The sequence below is a fragment of the Monodelphis domestica genome, chromosome 5 (assembly GCF_027887165.1).
Source record: "Monodelphis domestica isolate mMonDom1 chromosome 5, mMonDom1.pri, whole genome shotgun sequence".
Taxonomy (NCBI): domain Eukaryota; kingdom Metazoa; phylum Chordata; class Mammalia; order Didelphimorphia; family Didelphidae; genus Monodelphis; species Monodelphis domestica.
Window position 1 is genome coordinate 203,965,502 of NC_077231.1, and position 20,677 is coordinate 203,986,178.

The 20,677-nt window shown below is 39.0% G+C and overlaps 1 long non-coding RNA gene across 1 annotated transcript in view; it reads right to left on the bottom strand.

Annotated features, from left to right (window-relative positions):
- Nucleotides 1-10,651: 10,651 nt before the first annotated feature.
- The window catches only part of LOC130454592 (uncharacterized), a 39,707-nt gene continuing 29,681 nt past the window's right edge, over nt 10,652-20,677 (bottom strand). The window contains exon 3 of the long non-coding RNA XR_008912302.1: nt 10,652-11,247. This is a non-coding gene — a long non-coding RNA (uncharacterized LOC130454592). The remainder of the gene's footprint in view (nt 11,248-20,677) is intronic.

The following is a 20,677-nucleotide window of genomic DNA, read 5'->3' on the forward strand; positions in this document are numbered from 1 at the left end:
CTTGGAAGGTCTTGATTTTGGATCTTGGAGGTTGTCTTTTGAGTATTTAATGTAGAGGGTAATCTATGGATTCCTTCAACGTCTATTTTGCCCTCTTGTTCAAGAATATCAGGGCAGTTTTCTTGGTTAATTTCTTGTAATATGATGTCAAGGCTTCTGTTTTCTTCTAGGTTTTCAGGTAGATCAATGACTCTCAAATCATCTCTCCTGGACCAGTTTTCCAGGTCAGTTATTTTTTCAGTGAGATATTTCATGTTTCCTTCTATTTTGTCATTCTTTTGATTTTGCTCTACTAATTCTTGCTGTCTCATGATATCATTAGCTTCTAATTGTCCAGTTCTGGTCTTTAAAGACTGGTTCTCAGCTCTGATCTTTTGATTTTCCTTTTTGGTTTTGTCTAATGTGCTTTTCATGGCTTCCAGTAGGTCAATTATGGTCTCCAATTTGCTTATTACTTCATGCTATTTCTGTGTTTCTTTTTCCAACTGGGATATCCTATCTTTTAAACTGTTATTTTATTTTTTAATTACTTGCGTTTCTTTTTCCAACATTTCTTCCCAAATTCCTTCTATCTTTCTTACTTCATTTTTGAACTCCATTTTGAGTTCATCCAGAGCTTGTGACCAATTTCCATTTTTTTTGGGGGGGGAAGTTTGGATGTGTTTGCTTGTTTGTGACTCTTTGCTGTTGCCTCTGTACCCTGCTCCTTTTTTCATAGAAGTTATCTAATGTCAGAAGCTTTCTTTGTTGTATCTTACTTTTTTTGGTATTTGTGGATTGTAGTTCTTGGGTGTCGGTGGCCATTGCTGTCTTAGTTTTATCTTCCCTTCTCAGCCTGAAGTCTGAGTGAGGAGGCCAGGCAGTTCTCAGTGTAGGGATCTACAGAGTGGTTTTTGCCCTGAAGCTATTTTTCAAGTCTCAACAGCATCTACTGTGGGCTGCCCATCTCTGCACTATCACCATTCTGCACTCTGTGCTCTGTGGGTCCCAAGTCTCACCACCAAGGCTTTGCACTGTCCTCAGGGGCAAGTCTGTGGTGCCCTCAGTCATCCCCTGAGAATTTAAGGGTTTTCTCAGCCTTCTCTCTGACTCTTACATGGTAGGTGGTGTGGGGGAGGGGTGATCAGCTCATGCTTTGGTAGGTGTAATTTTACCCCCTTATAGTGTGGAAATGCCCAAATCCTGCCTACCTTCAAGTCTGCATTCTGTGGCAGAAACCATTCACCCATTTGATTTTGATTTTTGTCCTTTTGAGACACTTCTTTGTGATTGGTAGTAGAGGGAATCATGAAGTTCCTTCTACACTGTGGCTATCTTAGCCCAGAAGTAGGAAAGTACATTCTTGACTAGAGGCAGAAGCTAAGTTTAAATGAAGACATTCTGATTCTGAGTGCAAGGTGTAGCATCAATTTCCTTGATGTGATCCTTTCCTAGCTACTCAGATTCATGATAATATTTGGATTTTTTACTAAAATTACTGATTCTGAGCCCCCACAAATGTCCTTATACCAAATCAATCTAGCTGCACATAAATTCAGAGCAAAGACATTGAATTGAGACAGAATGGTAAGGTAAAAACTAGGAATTTGTTTAAATATTAAACATAGTTGCAACTTATTTCCAAATGACTTGTCACCTCCAAATGTCCCTCAAGAGTGCCAGTTGATTTCCAATGAACCTGTCCATTTCTCCTATATAGCAAGTCAGAGATTAGCATATGAATCAGGATCAGGTCATTCCATGTCCATCTTAGTGTAGTGGCATTGGAGTGAACATTTTAGCACTTAGTATAGAAATTGGAGACCCTGAAAGGAATGCAGTCATGAAAGCTGGAGTTGGACCTTTTGGTGTCAGTCATTTTTCTCCCTGTTCTTTAACTTACAGGGTAAAGAAAATTAGAACCCTAATCTAAGAGCTAAGTGGGTTTAGTATATGGTGAGCAGAAGATCCTTGTCAGATCAGGTTATAGAAAACTCTTTTGGGACTGATGGACAGTGCCTTCTAACAAGTGACTACATGGATCCTGACGTGAGTTATTGGTGTAGTGTAGACCCAGCTTAACATAGGGTATTGGTTTTGGCCTTCATTCTCTTGAGAATAGCTACTTATAGGAACCATTCTGCTGTTACTCATTCATGCCTGGAGGGAATTCTTGTAATTTTCAGTGTCACCTTATTTTTTTCAGGGTTATATGTGTAGGTTGGGAGGTGGGGGGCAGAAGATATTGTTTGGGTTCTTTTTTTTTCTAATTAGGTGGAAAGAGATGGAACCTCAGCTGTGACTCTGCAGCCCATTCCTCATTCTCCCTAGTGCTCCCAGTAAAGGTACTTACCGGAAAGACAAAGCCATTTATCTTCCCAGCATTCCAGCCAAGAGCTCAGGGAAACTGTGCTGCACTGCTGTCAGAAGAGATATTAGGGGCTATAAAAAGCCACCTGATTCCATCCCCTCCTTGCTCTAAGCTTGTGACCCCCTTTCCCGGGGAGATTGGCCCAATGATTGCTGACTCTCCGTCACCTGGAAGTTATAGGAACTTGAAGGCATTTTATTGGAATTTGGCTGCCTTGACCATCCTATTCTTCTTTCTCCTGCCTCCAGGTTCCATCCTTTCCCTTTCAGACACTCAAATATCAAAAGAAGGATTTTGTATTTCTAATTTATTTGCTAGTTTTTGAGAGATTAGGTTTGCATGCAGAAGATGGCATTAGGAAGGACAAGATTAAAACCTATGAGGCAGGCAGCAGTGGAGAAGATACTCAGAGCTGCTTGGGGAAGAATAATTCAATTCAATTAAACAAACATACACAATTCTTGTGTGCAAGACACTGTGGGAGATCCTGGAACAGGTACAAAGTTCAGATATAACAAAATCTCTGTCCTCATGGAGTTTTTAGTCTAGTAGAAGTATGTAACAATTATAAACACACATATGTGTACCTCTATATGTACATATATATGTAAATATATCTATTTTGAATCCTTATGGTTTTGAGACTAGTATTCATTTCACCATCCCACTTTTACTCCACACACATATAACATAACATAATATAACAAGGACATATTACTTGCAAGTCTAATAAGATCTCATTTGTGAGAGAAAGAAGGGATTTAAATGAACAAGTCAGGGGGCAGGTAGGTGGCTCAGTGGATTGAGAGCAAGGTTCAGAGATGGGGGGCAGGGTCCTGTATTCAAAACTATCCTTAGACACTTCCTAGCTATGTGTGACCTTGTGCAAGCCTCTTAACTTCCATTGCCTAGCTGTTACTCCTCTTTTGCTTTGGAAACCAAAAACAGTATTGATTTGAAGACAGAAGGTAAGTTTTTTTTTTAATGAACAGGACTTGGATTTGAATTCCACCTTTGTCATATAATTGTATGGCTTTGGATAAATTATATAAACTCTCTCTCAGAATTTTTCAAGTGACCTTAAATGCCACCTACTCCAAAGTCTTCCTGGCTCTATAATTTTGGGAAAGATACTATCTCAAACTCAATTTCCTCATTCACAAAAAAATCCACAAAATGGAAATAATAGAACTTTTTCATCTATAAAATGAGAGGGTCCATCTGGATGACATCTATATTTTCTTTGAGCTTTAAATATGATTATAGGTGAGAGAAAGAGATTTGTGGTGAGGGTCCAGGATTTCATCAATGCAGATATTATTTTTTTCACTGCAATTTACAGAATTTGTTACAGAAAGAAACATCATCAGATGTTCAATGTTTTGGTGATGAATCTCTGAACTTTTTTTGATCTCAGATGAGAGATATGCTATCTATCATGAGGCCTGTTCTTGAAGCCTTTCTATCTAAGAAGAGCTTATTAGAGCTTTCACTCTACTGGCAACATATTTGGGAAGATTAAATCACTTCTTTTCCATGAATGATGAAACCTTCAGTGGTAGAACATATGCACAAATAAGTATAATATCAACCCTGTCCCCTCCAAAAATATGATGAATTTCCAAGAGAGGAGACAAAACAGAATGTTATATGAAGTTGGAATTGGCAAAGGTCTTTATCAACTGAGGGCATTAAGGAAGTCTTCATGGATGAAGTAGAATTTGAGTTAGGCTTAAAAGACTGTCAGAACTCCATAGATGAAAAAGAGGAGAACTTCTAGGCAAAGGGAACATTCGATGGTTTATGTTTATATGTTGTTGTTCAATCATGTCTGACTCCTCCTAACCTCATTTGGAGTTTTCTTGGCAAAAGTACTGGAATGGCTTGCTGTTTTCTTCTCCAGCCCATTTTTATAGGTGATGATGAGTTGAGGCAAACAAGATCCAATGACAACCAAGGATCACACAGCTAGTAAGTGTCTGAAGCTGTATTTGAACTCAGGAAGATTTGTCTTCCTGGCTTCAAACCTTACACTTTATTCACAGTACCACTTAGCCACTCTTTTACTTATATAGGGCTTTCTAATTATAAACTGCTTTCCAAAGTATCCTTTTTAGTCCTTGTAACAGTGCTGTGAGGTATCTCTGACAAGTAGTATTATTTCCAGTTTATAGATAAAGAAATAGATTTTAGAGAAATAAAATGATTTGCAAGGTGGCATAGGTAGTCAATCAGTATGGAAGCAATAAGGACTTGTAACTCTCTGTTGCCTCTGGAATATGATCCAGACTTCTATTTGGCTTTTGAAATCCTTCACAATCCACTTCCAGCATCCCTTTCCAAACTTATTACATATTACTTCCCCTGACATATCCTATAGTCCAAACAAACCAGTCTGCTTACTATTCCCCATTCACCAGGTTACATATCTCACCTTTTTTGCCTTTGCACAGACTGTCTGGAATGTCTTCCCTCCTCAACTCTGTCATTTTAGAATGCTTCCTTCAAAGCTCACATGCCATCTTCTATGCAAGGCCTTTCTTGACATCCTTTCTTAGTTGCTGGTACCTCTCTCCTTGCCTCCATACTCCATCACCTTATATTGACTTTGTAAACATTGTATACATACTTAACTATGCACATGCTGTATTCCTTGAAAAGGCAAGGATGGTTTCATTTTTGTTTTTATACTCTTAGTGTCTGGCATGGAGTTGGTGCTTAACAAATTGTGGTTGATTTGATTAGAATGGTTGATTGATTAGAACACAGGTCTTTCTATTACATCATGTAGAAAATACTCTCCTCCCTGCTCTTGCATATTCTGTGATGCTACTTGATACTTGGTGGGCTTCAGAAGAGGAAGACCTCTCTTTCTCATGTACCCATGGCTTCCTGCTTACCCCCATGTCTACCTACCCAGTAAAGGCTATTGCTTTTAAAAATAAATCTCTTCAAACAAGCTCACAGGAATAGGACTGGGGGGGGGGGGTTTGGAAAGGTTGTCATAGGGTACATTCAGCCTGGTTTCCTTTGGGAAGAAGACTTGTAAAATCACAGACTTCTAGCATTTTCACAGCAACTTTGGCAATATAAACTTACTGCTTGTTATGTACACATGGACTGCCTGGGGGAGTCTTGTAAACTTCACTGTACTTTCTACTCCCTATTGACAGACTGTTGATTGCTCACAGGAAATATGCTCTGGAAAGCAAAATCATGGGGGGTTGTATTCAAAAGGCCCATGTTGTCTTTTGGCTCTTCAGTGCAGGGAAGGTAAGTTCTTTAGTTACTCAGAATCCCAATTTATTCATTCATCCATGAAGTATGTGTATGTGTATTTATGTCTAGCTATACTCAGTTATTTTTTCTTTTTAAGAATGTACAATTTTTTACATGATGATTCAATTTTTAATAATAATTTTCTGACATTTTACAGTCCATGTTCTTTCCTTCCCTCAATCCTTCCTATCCCTAAGATAGCAGATAATATGATGACATAGGTTGTACATGTGTTGCCATGCAATACATGTTTCCATGTTCATCATGTTGTGAAAGAAGATATATTTTGCTTACAATAGAGGAAAATTTACAGAAGAAATAAAGTGAAGAACAGTGCCCTTTAATTTGCATTCAGATTCCATCAGTTCCTTCTGTGGTGGTGGATAGCCTTTTTTATCCTTAGTCTCTTGGAGCTGTTATGGATCTTTCATTGCTGATAACAGTTAAGTCATTTATAGTTGATCATTGTACATTATTATTATTACTGTGTACAATGTTTTTCTGGTTCTGCTCACTTCACTTTTCATCACTTTATATAAGCCTTTCCAGGTTTTTTTTTGGTGATTGCCTTATTCATCATTTGTTATATATAAAGATATTCCATTATAATCAATACCCCAACTTGTTCATCCATTCCGCAATTGATGGACATTCCTTCAGTTTCCATTTCTTTGCTGGCCCAAAAAGAGATGCCATAAATATTTTTGTACAACTTGGTCCTTTCCCCCATCTTTGTAGCCAGTTATTTATGGCTTAGTACCATAGGGATATACATTTAGAACTGAAAGGAACCTTACAAGGAACCATAGGAACATGAAGTTAGAACTGAAAGCAACTACAAGTAATCTGGATCAGTTTCATTATCTTACAAATGAGAAAACAAGCCAAGAGAAGTTCAGCAGAGTGGCATGGTATTGTGGAAAAAGTACCATGCTTGGAGTTACAAATTTAGAACTAAAAGAGACATCAAGTCTAATTCTTTGATTTTACAGATAAGGAAACCAAGCCCCAAAGCCTTGGTTGTAAGTAAGCATCAGAGGTGGAACTAGAACCCAGGCCCCCTGACTCTAGAGACTTCCAACCCCATTTCTTTCACTTCTTACTGGTATGGTTTTGGGGCAAAAGCACTTTGCCTCTCCTTTATGGGTAAAATGAGGGATTTGACTAGATAACTTTGAAGCTACCTTTTAGCTCTAAAATCCTTAGTGACCCTTAAATGTGATTTCCCTGAAGTCACACAAGTAGTAGCAGTTGGAACTTAGGTTACTTGCATGGCATTAGGTGAGTCACTTTACTGCAGGACTTTAGTTTCCTCATCTATAAAATAAAGGTCTTGAGTAGATGCTCTCTAAGATCCTCAGCTTTAAATCTATGATTTTACAAGGCTCACCCAAGGTCATATTGGTAGGTGCAAGCAGGATTCCCCAGATTCTCTGACTCCAAATTTATTGCTCTTTCTACTGTATCGCACTCAAGGACAGAAAGGAAACACACATTTATTAAGTATCTACTATAAATCTAGCACTGTGCTAAGCACTTTACAAATATTATCTTGTTTGAATCCCACAACAACCCTGCTTGGTGCTATTATCCCCATTTTATAGTTGAGTAGTTGAGGTAGACAGAGGTTAAGTGACTTGCCCTCTGTTACATATCTAATAAGTAAGGCTGGATTTGAACTTGAGTTTTCCTGATTCTAGGCCCAGCTCTCTCCACTGCAACACTTAACATCTTTAAGGTGTAAACTTGTATTTTGTTGTTATTTAGACATTCAGTTATATCTGATTCCTTGTGATCCCTTGGATCAGAGCAGGCCAATACTGTCCATGGAATTTTTTTGGTAAAGATACTGAATTTGCCACTTCCTTCTCCAGTGGATTAAGGCAGACAGAAGTTAAGAGACTTTCCCAGGGTCACACAACTAGTAAGTGTCTGATGTGTTACAAGGGAATCACTTTAAAAGACTGATATATATTAATTTAAGGTCGCCAAGGAATTCAGCTATGTAATTCCTAAATGAAAAACTCAAGTCAGCCGTCAGCCTTTTTTGGAGTTTAATTACAATAGGAGCAAGAAAGGAATTAGAGATAGAGAGAAAGAAAAAGGGAGAGAAGGGAATAGGGCTTAAATACCCCTTCTGTTTAGGCTGGGCCAAAAGGCCCAAGCCCCTAGATAGCTGGGGCAAAGAAAAGAGATCAGTCCCTATCACTCACGTGACCAAAATGGAGAAACAGTCTCAGAGGCCCCCACCTTCAGCTTCCTTCAGCGCAAGCTTCTCCGAGTCCACCGCAATCACCCCGACCAAACTCCTCAACCCCCTCCAGTCTCCAGACCAGCCTATCTTTAAGGAAACCCTCCAAGTTCCTCCTCTCAGTTCTCCCATCTACCAATCACTGTTCATCAATTTCCCTGTGCCAATGGAGGCTCTAGCTTAACCCAGGACCACCCAGAGGTTTCTGGCTTTTGCACATGTCTGTTGAAGGTCATATTTTCAAATGATTAAATCTTTGATCTAGGCTGCAGCCCTTACTCAATCCTGTTAGGACTGAATAGGGTGGAGATTTATTCCAAGTATCTCCATTGTATCAATTCTAAAATCAATCATGATTCAAAGAAATTCCTGTTCTATGCTTAAGCATAGGTCAAAGTCCTTTCCATTGTTCAGCAAAAGGTTTCTGTCCTAAAGTAATCTTAAGAAGGGAAGAGAAGGAACCTCCCATGCCAATGGGGTTCCCATTCCAATAGACTATCAGTAAGAAATTTTCCAAGTATGAAATATCCCAATGGTGAAATTTCCAACATTTATAAGTCTAAGGAATTTTGAGGTTTACAGATGCCAGATTTAAACTCAGGTTCTCCTATCTCCAGACTCAGTGCTCTATCCACTTAGCCACTTGGCTGCCTCTAGGTATGTAAGTCCCCCCCCCCCATATACAGTTCTATCTATTCAGTTTTTGTCCAGCTCAAATGCCATATCCTCCATGAAGCTTCTCTGATTTCCTGAGTCCACAGTAATCTCTCTCTGCATTGCTCTTTGTAATTTTGTTACTATACTTTTTACATCATAGTTTGTAATAAAGCTACAATATCCTTCCTAATAGAGCATAAACTCTCTTTATATCTTTTTTATTCTCTAAGGCCTTGATCCTAACAGCTTTTAATTTGTAGCCATTCATCAAATGTTTCTTGAATAAATAAACGAATAGTTCATGTTAGTAGACAAAGATGGTTGAGATAAACAAGTAACATACTCTGTGTCTAAGTCTTCTTCCTCTTCCTTCAGTGTCTCAGTTTCCCCCTTGATTTGATGGTGAACATCATAAATCTTACTGCAGAATAGGTTGAAGATGAATAGAACCTGAACTCTAGGGAGAAATGTTCATTTGAATCTGCTCATTTTTCACATTCTAATTATATAACTTGGTGGTGTAATGAAACTGGAGATATTAACTCACTTTCCAGAGGAGGAAACTGCTTGAGAGAAGGGCAGAAAAGAGCAGTTGGCTGTAGAATTAACCATGGGAACTTTTATTTCTTGGATTTAATTTCATGCCATAGGGACATACTGATTAGTAAGGGCAGGCAGGCAGTATCCTCTTTGAAATGTTGATATAGAAATACAGGACCTTACAGAGTGTGTTAAAGCTGACTGTTACTGTGTAGTGGTGTGTATAGAGGGGAATGGAGAGGAGAATAGAATTTGACATAGTAATAAAGTACACATATATCACTTTGTTGTCATAGTGCATCATCTGATTTGATGCTCACAATCATTCCATGGAGAGGGAATGGGGAATAGAGAAAGCAAGTCTGACCATCCCTATTTTATAAATAAGTAAACTGAGTCTGAGATGGCAAGTAACTCGCTTAAGATTACACAGCCAAGGAGACGTTGGTAAGAGGAAGCTTTGATGCTCAAAATAAGGAGAAGGAATAGGGAGGCAATATGGTATAGGGGAAAGAGCACTGGTTCTGAAATTAGACATGGGTTCAAATAACACCTCCAATGCTTATTCTCAATGTGATCCTGGGAAAATCTCTTCATTACTCAGTACCTTATATATAAAATAAGAAAGAAGACAGGACTAGATGGATTCTGAAATTCCTTTGAGGCATAGATTCATATCAAAGTACTTTGGACCCAAGGTAGTTTTGATTTGAGCTGCATCACCAATGAAAATATACCAGTAGCTATTGAAAATATTTAAGTGCTCATGCACAAGACAACATTCGATTGTTACAAAAAGAATCTCCAATGAGATACCAGCTATATGAAGGGAACTTCTCTCTCTTACAAATTCTATTTCTCTGTCTCCATTTTGTTCCCTAGGTATCTCTTTTTACGTCTCTTGTCTTCCAGGACATTTGGTTATATTTGTATGTAACTTTTGCTACAAGTAAATGGAAGCAGAGTACTTGATTTGTAGTCAGAAAACTTGCATTCAAGTCCTGCGTTCATTATTCAGAATTCAAATCTTGCCTTTGTAATTTTTCTCACCTTTGTGATTCAGGACAAGTTAACCTATTGGATCTTCTGTTTCTTTTCTTTGTTTTGTTTTGTTTTTACTGTAAAATGTTATTTCTATGTGATCTCTAGGGCCTCTTTTGATCCTATGAATTCATAATCCCTTAGTCCTGACCACAAGCCAGTGTAGGTGTGGTAGATCCTTTTGAACCTTGATAGAAATGCATAGGTAAAAAGCCACTCTTTCTGCACCTCATTTTCCCACTTATTTCAAAGGGATCACAACATAGAAAAGGACTGCTTTCAAAACTAGGAACTGTCTATGGTCCTGAATAAACGGCAGTATTGATGTTGCTGTCCAGGGTCTGATAGTTCCATGGGCTTTGGGCATTTTACTGGAGCCTGTATATTCACTCTCACAGTATATCTATACAAAATTCATCAGAGATGTGGCTGAAGCTCAGCAAGGAACTTAAAAAGCTATGCTGATTATCTTTAGAGTGGCTGTTCCTTTTTCCCCCATCTAGTGACAGAGACCAAACAAGAGATAGGGTAAATGATGCTTATTCAACTCTTCTATATTTGGGACACAGGAGGGATTTTCTGGGGAGGTATCTCTGAACAGATACACAGGGGTTAAAATCATAGCACAAACAAGTCAAAATAAAAAAGACAGGCAAGTTGTGGAGCTGTAGAGACCGAAGGTTGAAATAAAAGAAGTTGTGTCTCCTAAGAATTGCAACAAAGCGTTGTAGAAGCTTGTAAAGCTCTTGGTTCAGACTTTACTGAACAAGGAACAGAGTGTTGAGCTAGACAGAGTGATTTCAATCTGTGACAATTAGTTGGTCTGTAGAAACCTGTGTGTTTTATGCACAGCCATGCTCACTTTCCAATTTCTTTTGAAGCCCCTTCAAATGGAGAAATCCCACCACTGCTGCTGACTTCATTGTTCTCCATAGCAACAGGTGAGTCCACTCTTCACTGAACTGGTTTCTCCTTGGAGAAGTTTCCTTCAGAGTGGTGATTCTGGGCATGTGCACATCAAATGAGCTCTTTAAAAAATTACTTTCTTTTCCTTAAAAATGAAATTTATGTCTGTTTTGAAATGCCGTCGTCATTTCCCAATGGATTCCACACTACACTGAATCTTCCCCTGTAACAAAGAAAAACAGTAAAATAAAACTATCCAACAAATCAGCACATTTGACAGCATATGCAACATTTCATTCTGGCATCCTCCTTTTGGAGCTGTGTTTCTTCATCCATCCCCCAGCATTGAAATTGGTTATTGCAATTAAGCTGAATCTGGCAGCCTTTTAATAAATGAACTCTTGATGAAACTGCCATCCTGAAAACAGAAACCTTCTGTATTATCTGTTGATGGGTTCTTACCTTCCTCAGATCATGAGTTTATATGTCCTGCTTCTTTTAGTCTAGGCACAGGTTCAGAGGAGATATAGGATTATAGAGCTAGGGATAGATTTTTTTTTGCCTCTTTTGACTTTAGGAAAGTGAGTCTTTGATATCAGGTGCCATTATTAGGATTTAGCCTCAGACCAGAAGAGTGCCTGAATCTTACTGGGCTGAGGAATCACTTGTGTCCAGATCTAGAAGGAAACATGAGGGAGGAAAACAGAACTTGTCATAAGCAAGGACCTGCCCAGTTTGCAGCTCTAATATCTTTGCACATACTAGAGAAGGGTAAGTTGCAGTATCAGGTGTTATTAGTTCCCTTACATGAAAAGGCTATTAGTGAACATAGTTTAATGGCTGAGGGGGGTGGGAGAGGCATCTACCTCATGTGTTGTGGAGAGAGGAGTGAAAAAATAGGCAGCTATTGTGTTAGGCTTTCAAGGTTACCCATTAAGATAGGGCTGCTTTTCCCCTCTGGCCGGGAAAAGCAATTCTTTCCTCCATTGCTTCATAATGAAGGAGAAAGGCCCTATTGTTAACAACATCTTATATTTATCTCACGTTTTTTTTTTTTTTTGCCAGAGAAGCTCCAAGTGCTTCAGAGATATGATCTTGTTCATCCTTATAAAAGGGAGTTGTAAGGACCTCCTGGTGATTCCAGCTCCTCTCTCTCAGTTCCAAACAGTTTTACCCACACGATTCTCTTCCTGACTATGATTAACATTTGTGGGCTTAGGGCTACCGACACATAGTAGGGAGTAGAAAATGGGGGAGAAGGCGAAGAGTTTATACTCCAGTGAGGATGAGAGCCTTCTTTGCTGTCTTTTGTTTCCTAGTTCTGCTTCATGGACAATTTACTTTACCTCCCTGGGCCCTAGTTTCCACATGTGAAAAATATGGGGATTGAACTAATCAAGAAATTGAACTCATTAGTCTAAAAGTCCAAGGCCCCTTTCAGCTTTAACATTTTTTGATTTGATCCCTACCTTTGGATCCTGATTATACCCATGAGGTCCTATTGATACTGTTTTCTCTGTATGTTCCTTCTATAACCCTAGCTTAGTCCCTTTATCCATTTTACCTGCCAAACTACACCTCTCTTGGTCTTGCCTTCCTATGTCCTCTTGTGTACCTTTTGAAGTCAATCACACAGTCTTGTCTAGTCTGTTTGTCACCTTTTCTTAATATGCTGGTCATTTGAAAATTTCCTTTTATTTTTATTTGGATATATACCATACCATAAATACCAAATTAAAATGAGCATTTCTATATACATTGTATCAGATCAGGAAAAGATATACATGAAACTAGAGATCTCTATTATGTATAGCTTGCTTATATTTAAAATATATAATGAATTCAACATGTACTTCTTAAAGCTGTCTTACTTGCCTCTAATTCCTTCTGGTCTTTCTTCCATTTTCTTCTTTTCTGCCTTCCTGCCTATCTGTCTGCCTGTCTGTCTTGCTCTCCACACACACACACACACACACACACACACGCACACACACACACATATGAGGAAAAGGACTCTATCTCTTGTTCTCCTTTCTCTTCTCTCTCCTCTGCCATCCAAAAGGAAAAGTCAAGCCATTGGAACAAATATACAGAGTCAAGTAAAAAATTGTGCAAAAATCTAAGTCTCATTCTCCATCTTGAGTCTGTCACCTCTCTCAGGAAGGGGGCAGCATACTTCATCATCAGTCCTCTTACTCTGGGTACCTTCTAAACTGCCTAGTGTTCTGTGTAAGATGGTTTGAAAACATGGTTCTGAGAAAATGAAGTTCTATTAAATTAAAAGGTGAGAATTGTCTATATAAATTTCTATTCCTTGAATTTAGTCATCTGATTACATGGAGGTAAGAAGGATCTGCAGAAGATGTTAGGCTGAGGGTGAAGCTTGCCTCCCATTGTTCATCAGACAGATGGTGGTCAGAGGTATTGTATAAGGTATACATTTTCAGACAAAGTCATTGTGTTGATTTATTTAGCTTGACTATACTTATTAGCTTTAAGAATTTCACTTGAAGTGGTTGGAATGTATGTGTGTGTTAGAAGGAAATGCCAGTGATATACGAATATCATTAACACTTCATAAAAAGGATATTTTTGACTTATTAGGGTCCAAGCTTTTTGAAATTCAATGAGGCACTGTGACTTGAACCCAGAAGTGCTCTTCTGTACCACAGGCAATTCAAAGCAGTAGGCCACACTCCTACTTTTCCTCCTTTGGGGCAAGGGTACAAGGAAGGTAAAGGATTTGCATGGATATCCCAGGGTAGAAACAAGTTCTTGGTCCCAGTTTGGATATTTGCCTCATTAATTTGCTTCTTGAAATCTGGCAGGTCTTGCCTTTGAAGCTACATTTAATTGCATGGAGGCTAGGTTATAGCAAGGCTCTCAGGTTACCTGAGCTCTAAGCTGGGAAAGTACAGTTTTAGTGTTCTACTTTGCTTGTCCATACTTAAAAAAAAAACAACCCTTACCTTGCATCTCAGAATCAGTACTGTGTATTGGCTCCAAGGCAGAAGAGTGGTAAGGGTTAGACAATGGGAGTTAAGTGACTTGCTCAGGGCCACACAGCTGGGAAATGTCTGAGTCCAGATTTGAACCCAAGACCTCCCATATCTAGGGCTGGCTTTCAATCCACTGAGCTACTTAAGCTGCCCCCTTGTCCATAATTTCTTATGTGCAATGATGTTTCATTACATGTAATTTGTCAAATCATTTCCCAATTGATGGATACCTGTTTAATTTCCAGATTCTCAGAACTACAACAAGAGCTGCTATAAATATTTTTGTACATATTGCTTTCCCTCTCTCTTTCTTTGATCTCTTCAGGGGTATGGCCTACTCCAATTTCATTTTAAATCACTATCTGGACTCCACCGAGACCCATAAAACAGAGACAGTAAGAAGGAGCAAGGGTTCATTCAAAAACCCCATAAGAATCCAATTAGGACTACCTCTAACTTGGCCATCCCATTCTTCCCTTTGGGGGAGGGTCACAACATTGCATCTCACCTGAAGTGTCTTTATATTAGAATATCTCTCTTGTTTTTCAGAATAAAAGTCCAACAAATAGAGAAGGGCTCTTGGAATTTTTTTTTAAACCCAGACCTTGTCCGTGGTAGAGAAATGTGTAGATGTTTTCTCCACAAGCAGCCATAACTTCTGACTACTTTTCCTGTGGAGTTAGCAGCCTGGGTCCTATAAAACAACTTCAAAGAGAAATGAGAAAGAACGCTACTGCTACCAAACTTTACCTGGCCATTTATTCCTATGCTCTATCAGACTCTCCCATGTAGAGTGCTATCTCCATGACTCTCCCACACACATTCTCCCTGTGATCCTTACAAAAGATGATAATCTGATTGTAACTAGTTCCTTGCAAAGTTTATTTTTTTCAAACCCGGGTGTTTTTCATTTTATCAGTGCTGAAAATGAGGCCCTAAGAAGGAAAGTGGCTATAGTAAATAAAAGAGGAATGGTAAAATAGAAGGAAGGAAAAGAAGGAAGGGGAGAGGAAAAAGTCCCATCCCCTCACAGCTTGTCTTGGGGGAGAGGGTCTTGGAAAGGGAAAGAGTCCTCAAAAGTGGGCAAAACCCATTTAGATTTGTTGAAGCATCCAGCCCCAGGCTTGGTTTCCGTGATCTTGCTCTTGACTTTGGCTTTGGTTGCTGATCCTAAATTTGTCTCCCTTCACTTTGGCTTTCTATGGCCGACCACCTCTGATAATATGTTCCTTCCTGGCTTTGATTTTCGACTTCTACAACCAATATACATGAGTATAATCTAGCATTACATCCACTGTCCTTCCAGTGTCCTCAAATAATATTTGTTGAGCCTCCTCCTTCTTTGAAGTATATGTGCTATCCTTTAGTTTTCACAATTTTGCTCCTCCCCAGGAGGTTGCTGCTTGGAACCCCACAGAATGCAAGCATAGGGATTGAGAGGACTGTACAGGTTCAAATATGTGAGTGTCCATGAGTCAGAAATTCTCAATAGCACACCACAGTTTATATTAGTCTATTTTTATTTCATGTTTACAATAATTTAGCTAGACTAGTAATTACTTGAATGATAATGATGATGATTAATAACAATATAAACTTGCAAAACTAGTGAATTGCAATGTCATAGGAAGAATGTTAGATGTGGAGTTTAAGGATCTTTGAGTCTCTATGTTGGTCCTTATTAATTGTCTGGCATAAAGTTTTTCTCTCTATAAAACTGGATTCAACTATGTGCCCAATTTCCTTCAAGCCAGTATTATAAACAAAATATTTTGTAGGACCTAGAGGCCCATGTAATATTGTTTAAAAATTTTTAATTGATCTTAGAGTTGAAAGAGACTCCCAGAGATAATCTGGTTCCCCATCCTGTTTTCAGATGGGTAAGGTTATTCCCATTTTATAAAGGGGATAACTGAGGTTCAGAAAGGTTGTTGCCCATTTTATCAATGGCAAGTGAGAGTAGTTGAGATATCTGTATTTCTCTTGTCCCATGACTCACAAACTCTTATCTCTTGCTTCACCTGAGATTCAGAGGCATTGTATATTTAGGTGAAAACCACTTCTCATTGCTATCTCTCCCAGTCTTATTTCAACTTTTCCTAGTTTTCTATCCCTTGCTACCCTTTTCTTCAACTGTGCCCTTTAGAAGTTCTGCTCTACCATTTATATACTCCTTTTCATTAATTCATTTTACACTCATTCCTTCTTCTGCTCCTCATAGAAACCTGTATTTTTCTGAAATCCAGCTAGGTGGTACAGTGGATAGAATATAAGGTTCAGATCTAGGAAGTTATTGTTCTTGTTCAGTCACGTCAGACTCTCTAACCCCATTTGAGGTTTTCTTGGCAAAGATACATTGTGGCTTTGCCATTTCCTTCCTCAGCTTATTTTACAGATGAGGTTAACAAGGTTAGTGCCTTGTCAGGATCACACAACTAGTAAGAGTCTGAGGCTGGATTAGAATTTAGGCTTTCCTGACTCCAGGGGTGGTGTTCTATCCAGTATACCACCTGATCGCCTAGAGTCTGGAAGACCTGAATTCAAATCCAGCCTCAGACCCCAACTGTGATGATGGGGAAGCCATATAACTTATTTTGGGGGGGGGTGTAACTTATAATTTATTTATTTTTGGTTTATTTTTTAAAATTTTTAATTTTTTAAAATTATTTAGTCAATTTAGAACATTATTCCTTGGTTACAAAAATCATATTCTATTCCTCCCTTCCCTCCCCCCACCCTTCCTGTAGCCAATTTCACTGGGTATTACATGTGTCCTTGATCAGAACCTATTTCCATGTTGTTGATGTTTGCACTAGGATAATCATTTAGAGTCTACATCCCCAATCATATGCCCCTTGGCCCATGTAATCAAGCAGTTGTTTTTCTTCTATGTTTCTACTCTCACAGTTTTTCCTCTGAAATAGTGTTCTTGGTGGATAGTGGATAGTGTTCTTTCTCATAGATCCCTCCGGGTTGTTTGGGATCACTGCATTGCCACTAATGGAGAAATCCATTACATTTGATTGTGCCACAGTGTATCAGTCTCTGTGTACAATGTCCTCCTGGTTCTGCTCCTCTCACTCAGCATTAATTTCTGGAGGTTGTTCCAGTTCACATGGAATTCCTCCACTTTATTATTCCTTTGAGCACAATAGTATTCTATCACCAACATATACCACAATTTGTTCAGCCATTCCCCAATTGAAGGGCAGCCTCTCATTTTCCAATTTTTTGCCACCACAAAGAGCGCAGCTATGAATATTTTTGTACAAGTCTTTTTCCTTATTATTTCTTTGCGGTATAAACCCATCAGTGCTACAAGCCAAATAACTTCTTAATGCCTCAGTTTCCTTAACTATAAAATGAGGTTAATAATAGCATCTACCTCTCAGTGTTGTGGGCTTTAAATGAGTTAATATTTATAAAACACTGCTCAGTACTTAGCATATATTAGGCATTTTATAAATATGTATTTCCTTCTTTTGGGAAGATACCTCATTCCTTGCTGTCCTTAGCATGGTTGATTGTTCTTATGCCATCTCTACCTTGGTCCCAATGGAAATTTCCAAACCTTTCCTCTGCAACTTTTCTTCTTTTAGAGTTTGTTCTACCTTATCCCATCAATTGGATCAGATCTGTGTGGCTGTTATCTGCCAGCTTACAGGTCATTCTTCCTCTTAAGGAATTTATCAGCCTTACCTGCTGAGATGAAGTCTCCTTCCTTGGAGGCTTCTATATTATTTTGAAGTCCCTTCCAATGTTCTGGACTCCCTATTCATCAAATTCTTCAGCTTCCATGCCCTCCATCTTCATTGTACTTCCATCACCCACAGGGATAGGCACATCTTGGATATAATTGCTATCCTAAACAGTGCTCTCTCTCTATGATCTTGAACTTTGAAATTTTCCTTTCTGATTTTAATCTTCTCTTTCCATTTCCTCATCCCCACCTCCATAATTCTAGGGAGGTTTTTTAAAACCCTTACTTTTTGCTTAGTATCACTTCTCAGACAGAGGAACAGCTAGGGCTAGGCAACTGGGGTTAAATGACTTGCCCAGGGTCACACAGTTAGGAAGTGTGTGAGGCCAGATTTGAACCAAGATCTACCTGTCTCCAGGCCTGGCAATCTATCCATTGTGCTAGTTGTCTCCTTAAATCTAGTTCTTATTCTAATAAAATCTCTAGCTCTTCCAAGGGGTTTGTTTTGGGGAGGTAAGGTGGAATTTTGCTAAATTTGTATATAAGAAGACCTGGAATCCTTCTCTGTCACTTAGCTATGTATCCTTGAGAAATTACTTTACCTCTCTGGGACTGTTTCCTCATCAGCAGAATTAGGAGGTTGGACTGGATGAACTTTTTTTTAAACCTTTACCTTCCATCTGAGAATCAATACCATGTGTTGGTTCCAAGGCTGTAGCATGGTAAGGTCTAGGCAATGGGGATTAAGTAACTTGCCCAGGGTCACACAACTAGGAAGTGTCTGAGGCCAAATTTGAACGCAGGACCTCCTGTCTCTAGATCTGTCTGTAAATCTACTAAGTCATCTAGCTGCTTCCAAATGAATTCTTATTTCCTACCAGCTATATATCTATTTTATGATCCACTCCCTCCTTATTTTCCTAATCTAACACCTGTGGCCAAGGTTTTATTACTTTCTTGTCCCTATAGTGAACCAATCAATTCTTTCCCTCACCTGCCTGCCCTGCTCAAATCTTTTGCCCCATTTCTTGTCTTTCTACCATTCATCCTACAATCCTCAGTCCCCCATCACCTCCACTATCTACTTTCTCTGCTATAATTCCTAAACTGTTGAACCCAGCTGGAAGAAATCATGTAACTATACTGACTGGTCCACCACAAATTCATGCTATCTACCCTCAGATGGAGACTCATTGACGCATGGCAATCCTTTCACTCTTCCCTGAGTGATTTTCTATTATATGTAAAGCCTTAACAACCCTCAAACTTCTGTCCTCATACCTTTAACACCACTCCACCTGGGTCTCTCATAAGATGATCTCATCTTCTAGTTCAATAAGAAAATTGAGGCCATCATAAGCTCCAATGCCTCCTCTTCTTCACACTTCAAAATTTGTTTGCATCCTGTCCTCTCCTTTCCTCCAGTTTCTGATCCTTCTCCTTGCCAAGATAATCCAATTCTCTTGGAGCCTATTCTCTTTCTCTCTTTTCATTTTTCCTCTCTCTTACCTGAGCCTACTGTCGTTATCTCTCCTTTTCCATATATATTGAGATGCTTAATAAACTTAGACCTTGGGCTACCATCCCCTTAAGATACTTTTTCTCTATTTAATAGCCTCAGACCCTAGATTTCCATCTCTTAAGTACAGTTGCTGCCTCTGCATATTCACAACCTACTCTGGCTTCTAGTCCCACCCTGGTCCAGAATCTATTCTCAAATGATCTCTTAATTACTAAATCCAATTGTCTCTTCTCAGTTGTCATCCAATTTGGTCTCTCCACAGCTTTGGACACTGCTAATCACTTTCCCTTCCCAGACTCTCTTTCTTTGACTTGCATTGCTTTCCCCTGGTTCTCTAACTATCTATCTATTCCTCAATTTCTTTTGCTGGACATTATCCATTTCCTCACCTCAAGAATGGGCTTACTCCAATTATCTGTCCTGGATCTTCTTTTCATTCTTAACCCTATTTAAGGATATTATTTAGCATCCATGGTTTAATTTAACTCTATAGGAATGACTCTGAAATCTACACATTCAGTCATAATCTGTAGTCCTAAATTGCCTAATGGACATCTATTTTTTTTAATATAGCACTGAAAACTCAGCATATCCTAAACTGGGTTTGTCATCTTTACCCTTAAATTTGCTCCCCCAAACTACCCTACTTCTATTGAAGGTACCACCTTTTCCCTCATTATCTGGTACAGAACCTCACAGTTATACTAGTTTCTTCACTTTCCCTCATTCCCACCCACCCCTACCACATTAAATAAATGAACAAGTATTGTTAATTCTATCTCTGTATCTCTCAAATCTGTCTTATTCCCTCCACTCACATGGCTACCAGTCTGGATCAGCTCCTCTTTACCTCCCATCTAGACTATTGAAAAAATCTCCTTATTTGTCTCTCTACTGCCAGTTTCAGCTCTTTCCAGATCATTATTCACACAGCGGCCAAAATAATATTCCTAAGGTCCAGATTTGACTATGTCACCCTCTTGCTCAAAAACTTTGAGTAGTTCCCAATCACTTTGAGGGAAAAAAAATCCCCCCAGCTTATTATTTAAAATCCTCTTGGGAGGGGGCAGCTAGGTGGCTCAGTGGATTGAGAGCCAGACCTAGAGAGGGGGTGGGGGGTAGGGGTGGGTGTCCTAGGTTCAAATCTGGCCTGGGACACTTCCCAGCTGTGTGACCTTGGGCAAGTCACTTAACCCTCATTGCCTAGTCCTTACCATTCTTCTGCCTTGGAGCCAATACATATTATTGACTCTAAGACAGAAGGTAAGGGTTTTATAAAAAACAACAAGGACAACAAGAACAACAACAAAACATAATAAAATCCTCTTCAGTTTGGCTCTGACTCCTTCAGCTTTATTTTACATTATTTTTCCTTTCTCTTATATTCCCACCAAACTGAGCTACTGTACTAACCATTCCCGTCTTTCTATTT